The sequence below is a fragment of the Pongo pygmaeus genome, chromosome 14 (assembly GCF_028885625.2).
Source record: "Pongo pygmaeus isolate AG05252 chromosome 14, NHGRI_mPonPyg2-v2.0_pri, whole genome shotgun sequence".
In the NCBI taxonomy this organism is placed as follows: domain Eukaryota; kingdom Metazoa; phylum Chordata; class Mammalia; order Primates; family Hominidae; genus Pongo; species Pongo pygmaeus.
In genome coordinates this window covers 12,999,109-13,006,522 of record NC_072387.2, presented here as the reverse complement: position 1 = coordinate 13,006,522, position 7,414 = coordinate 12,999,109, and the positions used below count along the sequence as shown (strand labels likewise).

The window sequence follows — 7,414 nt, the reverse complement described above, 5'->3', positions numbered from 1 at the left end:
GTCCGAACTGCGCCAGTCCAAGAATTTCACCTCTAGCGGCGCAATACGAATGCCCCCGGCCATCCCTCTTAATCATGGCCTCAGTTCCGAAAACCAACAAAATAGAACCGCGGTCCTATTCTATCATTCCTAGCTGCGGTATCCAGGTGGCTCGGGCCTGCTTTGAAAACTCTAACTTTTTGAAAGTAAACGCTTCGGGCCACGGGACACTCAGCTAAGAGCATCGAGGGGGTGCCGAGAGGCAAGGGGTGGGGACGGGCTGTGACTCACCCACCCACCCTCTCCCAAGATCCAACTAGGAGCTTTTTAACTGCAGCAACTTTAATATACGCTATTGGAGCTGGAATTACCGTGGCTGCTGGCACCAGACTTGCCCTCCAATGGATCCTTGTTGAAAGATTTAAAGTGGACTCATTCCAATTACAGGGCCTCGAAAGAGTCCTGTATTGTTACTTTTCATCACTACCTCCCTGGGTAGGGAGTGGGTAATTTGCGCACCTGCTGCCTTCCTTGAATGCGGTAGCCGTTTCTCAGGCTCCCTCTCCAGAATCGAACCCTGATTCCCTGTCACCCATGGTCACCATGGTAGGCACAGCGACTACCATTGAAAGTTGATAGGGCAGACATTCAAATGGGTCGTTGCTGCCACTGGGGGCGTGCGATTGGCCTGAGGTTATCTAGAGTCACCAAAGCCGTCGGCACCCGACCCCCCCGGCCGGGGCCAGAGAGGGGCTGACAGAGTTGGTTTTGATCTGACAAATGCACACATCTTCCCCATGAATTGAGTCAGCACCATTTGGCATGTATTAGCTCTAGAATTACTACAGTTTTCCAAGTAGGAGAGGAGCAAGCAACCAAAAGAAACATGACATATTTAATGAGCCATTAACAGTTTCAGTGTACTGGCCCTGCGTACTTAGACATGTATGGCTTAATCTTTGAGACAAGCATATGGTTCTGGTAGGATCAACCATGTAGGTAGAAAGCGGCCTCCGGGCCTCACGAGGATGAGCCAAGAGTCCCAGTCGTGAGGATGGGCATGGCAGGGAGGGTGACGGGGCGTGTGAGAGGGAGGGAACAGTGTGGGGTGGTGGGAGGGGGGCAGTGGGGCAGGGAACCGTACATCCCATCCACCCACACGACACAACACCCCCCCACGGGCTCACCACTCCCAACCCTTCATGCCCAAGTGCGAGGAGGCACACCGCCCGACCCGTGCACGGCAGCCACAAGGGACTGGCGGCCATTCGCATGCGGCAGGCGCAGGGTGGCCCCGACGTTTGGACAGCGAACGAGAAGCGGACCACGGTGCCTGGGATCTCACTGCCAGCGGCCTCTGAGCACGAAGGTGTCTCGGCGCAGTACCTAGAGTGTCTGACTGGCCTTCGGCAAGCCCGCGGCTCCACCACCGCTGCCGCCATCGCGTCCAGCCCCCGGAACCCTCTCCCCCACACGTGCTGCAGGCTGACACCAAACCCTCCAGGTGCCCACCAAGCCCAAGTGGGGCGCCGCCGACTTGGTCCCAAAGGCGCACACCCGGAGACACAGAAAACAGGCCAAACAGTGGCCGGTGGCAGTGCCCCACAAGGCGGAGCTGGGTTTAGTCCCAGACGGGGCCACCACAGCCTAAGCTGGTGAGCCGCCCAGGGAGAGAGGATCAGTGGGCAGGGAGGGGGGCACAGACAGGCAAGGCTAGGGACTGCAAGGGCAAGGGCACCGGGGAGCCCGCAGAGGGGCGGCTCGGGGAGAAACCTCAGGCATGGCCGGGCCACCAGGAAAACACGGCCACGGGATCCCACCACCACAGGCACGAGGGAGGTCCCACGGCTCCCCATCTAGGATGCCGGATGGCCCTCGGCACTCACCAAGACCCACCTCATGAGCCCCAGGTCCTGCCATTGGGACCCCAAAGCGACCTCAGCCACAAACCCAATGCCAAGGCCACGTTGCTCATTTCCCGTCCATCCTCCAACCTGGTCAAGCTCTGGGAGAACGATGCGCCCCCCACTTGGGATGCTTCCCATGGCCAGGCGGCCCAACCCCGTGCAATGCAAATGCGGTCGTCAGCACGGTCGCTACTCCACAGGGGAGCAGGCGAAGAGCCAGCTTGCAGTGGAGCGGGTCACTCACCAGATGAAACGCCGGGCACAGCCACTGCTTGCGCACAGACTCGGAAGGAGGAGGCGTGGGCCACACAGTAGGCAATGAGCCGCCCTCGGTCCCCACTGCGGAGGCCGGGGAACCCTCTCTCTTCCCCCCTCACCCTGTCGACGGGGAAGCGGAGGAGTGTCCTCTGCAAGCGAGTCGCTACGGCAGTGCTACCTTAACGCAGAGAGAGGCAGCAGGCCGGGGAATCCGGTACCCCAAAGGCACACCTCTCGGATCGCTAGAGAAGGCTTTCTCACCGAGGGTGGGTCACACTCCCCACCCGCCAGTCACCCCTCGTCGGGCCTGCAGAGGTGCTTAGGGATGCCTGGAGAAGGGGGGGGCTTGCGGTACCAGGAAAAATCTGCGTGAGGCAACCTTGAGCCTTCGCGGTCTGGGCAGGGGACCTCGCCGCTGCGCATGCGCGCAATCCCCTAAGGACTCCCCGTCCACCCACCTCCTATCTCCCAGGCAAAGCACCTCCAAGTAAACCCACACACAACCAGTCAGAGGCAGAACGGTAGCCCCTCGGCGGCCGGCCGGCACATGCGTCACCTGCCCCAGCCCACTGCGATCATTAACATACCCCGCGCACAACCGCCAGAGGGGAGCACGGGACCTGCACTCAGCAGACCAGGCGGCGCCCTTCCCTGCATGGCAGGGGTGCGTCTCACTCAACCGCCTCAACCCCCACACCAACGAGCTCCCTCAGGACCCAATCGCGGACACCATGGTGGTGACCGGAGGAGGGGGCGCTAGGGATGGGAAACACACACCACCGCTGGGCCTCCGGCACATGAGTGATAAGCTGGGGGTGGAAGGGGGGAGCCGAGTGCAGTAGGATCACGCCTGTCATCTCCGCACTTTGGGAGGTGAGGGAAGGTGGATCCCTCGATCCAAGCCTTGGCAACATGGTGAAACCTCGTCTCTAAAAAAATACAAAAACTAACTGGTTTCAGAACCTGGACTCAAAGTTAATAAATAGATAAATAGGCCGGGCACGGTGACTCAAGCCTGTAATCCCATCACTTTGGGAGGCCGAGGTGGGCAGATCACGGGGATCAGGAGATCGAGACCATCCTGGCTACCACAGTGAAAACCCGTCTCTACTCAAAATACAAAAAATTAGCCAGGCATGGTGGTGGGCGTCTGTAGTCCCAGCTACTTGGGAGGCTGGGACAGGAGAATGGGGTGGACCCAGAAGGCAGAGCTTGCAGTGAGCCGACATCACGCCACTGCACTCCAGTCTGGGCAACAGAGTGAGATTTCGTCTCAAAATAATAATAATAATAATAATAATAATAAATAGATTAAAATTGAAAATTTGAAAGAAAACGTAGCTGGCTGGGCACAATGGCTCACACCTGTCATCCCAGCACTTTGGGAGGCCGAGGTGGGCAGATCACATGAGGTGGCCAGTTTGAGACCTGCCTGACCACACGGAGAAATGCTGTCTCTACTAACAATACAAAATCAGCCGGTTGTGGTGGCACATGCCTGTAATCCCAGCTACTCAGGAGGCTGAGGCAGGAGAATCACTTGAACATGGGAGGTGGAGGTTGCGGTGAGCCGAGATGGTGTCATTGCACTCCAGCATGGGCACCAAGAGTGAAACTCCATCCCAAAAAAAAAAAAGAATTAAGGGCTGTATTCTGTTATTTTTGCTTCCTACCCTGAGATGAACATAATACAGCTGTTGTCTGTCTGCCTGCCTGCCTGTCTGCCTGCCTGTGACAGGGCCTCACCCTGTCTTTCACCCAGACTGGAGCGCAGTGACACCATTATGGCTCACACACTGCAGCCTCAACCTCCCCTGGGTTAGGCAATTCCTCAAGGGATCCTACAGCCTCGACCTCCCAAAGTGTTGGGGTTACAGGTATGAGCCACAAACACCCGGCCTGAGTTAATACATCTGGTCTTACTACGTCTTAACCACACACCCATGAAGAACTCAAGTCAAGAGAGATTCGGCAAGAGACTCACAGCATTCTCTCCGAAAGCAGTGAGGTGGATGGCGGACGTGTTTCTCGAGCTCCTGGGGTTTTAGGTGACCATGCGTAGAGGAGAGATTTCCAATGTTTCCAGAGATGCACGAGCCACAGTTATTCGGGGCATCCGAACACAAGATGGGGTTTCTGACAGCGACTTAAGGGCCAGGACGGGCCAGAATCTGCCAAGGCTCATGTCCCAGGGTGGGGCCGATGGAACCCAAGGTAGAGGGAGTCAGCGGTCTGCACAGAGAGAGCTCCAGCCCTAGGCACCACCGTGCAGACCAAATCAGAAGGAACAGAGTCCTTCGTCCTACATGCCACATCGCTCCACTGAACATGGGAGCGGATCCGTTTTCCAAACACGAGGTGACTTTCACTTTGCAATGGATCACAAGGGGCCGGGCTTTCCAGAGTCAGCAGGATAAAGAAGTCATTCTGGCTTGGTCTCCTCCATTCCCCAGTAACTGGTGAATTTAAATGAGCCGAGGCTGGCCTGGCCGGAGCCGCTACATGGCGGAGGGGGGTGGGTGGGGTGGGGTGTTGCCTGAGGCACTGCAGAAATTGGGCCTGAGCCTCGAGGATGACCGTGCTGCAGGAACCCGTCCAGGATGCTCTATGCCAAGCACTAAACCACTATGCTTACCGAGATGGGGTTTTCCTCACAGAAGGCCTTTATGCAGAAGTACACTCAGAAGAAGCCTTGTTTTTACTGGCGACCTGTTCTTGCCTCCCAGAAAAGGCCTATAAAGCATATAGACTCTTGAAAAGTCACAGTTGTCCTGCACCGCAATGCAAATACCAGCTTGCAAAATGTTGTGTTGATCTCAGTAAGCTTGCAGACTGGGAACAAATCTTATCTGGTGGAGTGTTTAATAAGCAGAAAAGCCATGATGATATTGTCACTGAGTTTGGTGATTCAGCTTGCTTTCCCCTTCCATTGTTGGGACATGTATATTGCAAGACAGATTGGCTTGCCAAAGGATCAGAAGGTTACCAAAAGAGACTTAGTTTAAATCCTTTCCTCTGGTATCCCTTTGAATCATTATGTGAAATAGGTGAAAAGCCAGATCCTGACCAAACATTTAAATTCACATCTTTACAGAACTTTAGCAACTGTCTGCCCAACTCTTGCACAACACAAGTACCTAATCACAGTTTATGTCACAGACAGCCTGAGACCGTTCTTACGGAAACACCCCAGGACACAATTGAATTAAACAGATTGAATTTAGAATCTTCCAATTCAAAGTATTCCTTGATTACAGATTCCCCAGTGTCTTCTATTGATTCAGCTGTAATTTCACCTGATACTGTCCCACTGGGAACAGGAACTTCCATATTATCTAAACAAGTTCAAAATAAACCAAAAACTGGTCGAAGTTTATTAACAGGACCAGCAGCTCTTAGTCCATAAACCCCAAGTTTTGGGATTTTGCCATTAGAAACCCCAAGTCCTGGAGATGGATCTTATTTACAAAACTACACTAATACACCTTCTGTAATTGATGTGCCATCCACAGGAGCCCCTTCAAAAAAGTATGTTGCCAGAATTGGCCAAACTGGAGCAAAGTCTGACTTCTCGCAGAGTGGAAATAGCCGAGAGGTAACTCCAATTATTTCACAAACAGAAAGTTCTGGTCCATAAATAAGTGCAACACCTCAGGTAATGAGCCCCACTATGACATCTCCCCGAAATGCACTGCATCAAAAAACTTCATGACTCTTTATTAGTGACAGTTCCACAACCAAAGAGAATAGGAAGAAATTAAAAATGAAATTTCCACCTAAAACCCCAAACAGAAAAACAAAAAGTAAAACTAATAAAGGAGGAATAATTCAACCTAATATAAATGACAACCTGGAAATTACAAAATTGGACTCTTCCATCAATTCAGAAGAGAAAATATCCATAATCACACATCAGATTCAGGCTTTTAATCTACAAAAAGCAGCAGCAGAAGGCTTGATGAGCCTTCTTCGTGAAAGTGGGAAAGGTTATTTAGCTTTGTGTTCATACTACTGCAAAGAAGCTATAAATATTTTGAGCCATCTACCTTCTCACCACTACAATACTAGTTGGGTACTGTGCCAAATTGGAAGGGCCTATTTTGAAATTTCAGAGTACATGCAAGCTGAAAGAATATTCTCAGAGGTTAGAAGGATTGAGAATTATAGAGTCGATGGCATGGAAATCTACTCTACAACACTTTGGCGTCTTCAAAAAGATGTCTCTCTTTCATTTCTGTCAAAAGACTTAACAGACATGGATAAAAATTCGCCAGAGGCCTGGTGTGCTGCAGGGAACTGTTTCAGTCTGCAGCGGGAACACGATATTGCAATTAAATTCTTCCAGAGGGCTATCCAAGTGGATCCAAATTATGCTTATGCCTATACTCTATTAGGGCGAGAGTTTGTCTTAACTGAAGAATTGGACAAAGCATTAGCTTGTTTTCGAAATGCTATCAGAGTCAATCCTAGACATTATAATGCATGGTAAGTGGTAATGAAGTGTAAAGACAAATCTTGTTGATGGTGCTGGTAGTCACTAATTTTTCTTGTTAGATAGCTCTTTATTGTCATGAATTTGGTTACTAATACTTAGGGATGGTACATACTGGTCAATAACTTCAAAGTAACATGTTTTCTTATGAAATGTATGTCTTTAACAAACTCTTCAGTTAACTAATTATAATAGAATACCAGATGCTTATACTCAACAGTTTCAGTCTTCTACCAAACTTTTGCAAATACTGTAGTTGTGTTTTGTTTGTTTGCTTGTTTAGTTTTGTTAATTGATTTGTTACTTTTTCTTCAAACACAGAAATGGTGATTGGGACAAAAAGTGCTTGGGAAATTGGAAAGGAATAGCATAATTCACTTATTGGATAATAGAAAAAAACACCGAAAAATTCACTAGTTGCTGCTTTTTGACAGTGTTCCAGTTTATTGAGTTACTATTAAGAACTTAGTGTATCCTTTTATTTAGCAGTATCTCTGTTTTACTTTTTTGTATTTGTGTATAAGTAGACACATAGGAAATTACTACTACCCAGGCCATATTGTTATCAACTGAGTAACATATGAAAACGTTTGGTCCTACTTCTGCCTCAACACCATACTTACTGTTGACATTTATTGTATTTTTCTGGACTGACATAAAAGTTTAAATATCAAGAGAAGGCCAGGCATGGTGGCTCATGCCTGTCATCCCAGCACTTTGGGAGGCAAAGGCAGGCAGATCATATCAAGAGATCGAGACCATCCTGGCCAACATGGTG

The 7,414-nt window shown here is 50.5% G+C and overlaps 2 pseudogenes; both read left to right on the top strand.

Annotated features, from left to right (window-relative positions):
* Positions 1–1,033: 1,033 nt before the first annotated feature.
* Positions 1,034–4,607, top strand: LOC134738065 (trithorax group protein osa-like; annotated as a pseudogene).
* Positions 4,608–4,716: 109 nt separating this feature from the next.
* On the top strand, positions 4,717–6,633 carry LOC129019092 (cell division cycle protein 27 homolog; annotated as a pseudogene).
* The last annotated feature ends 781 nt before the right edge of the window (positions 6,634–7,414 follow it).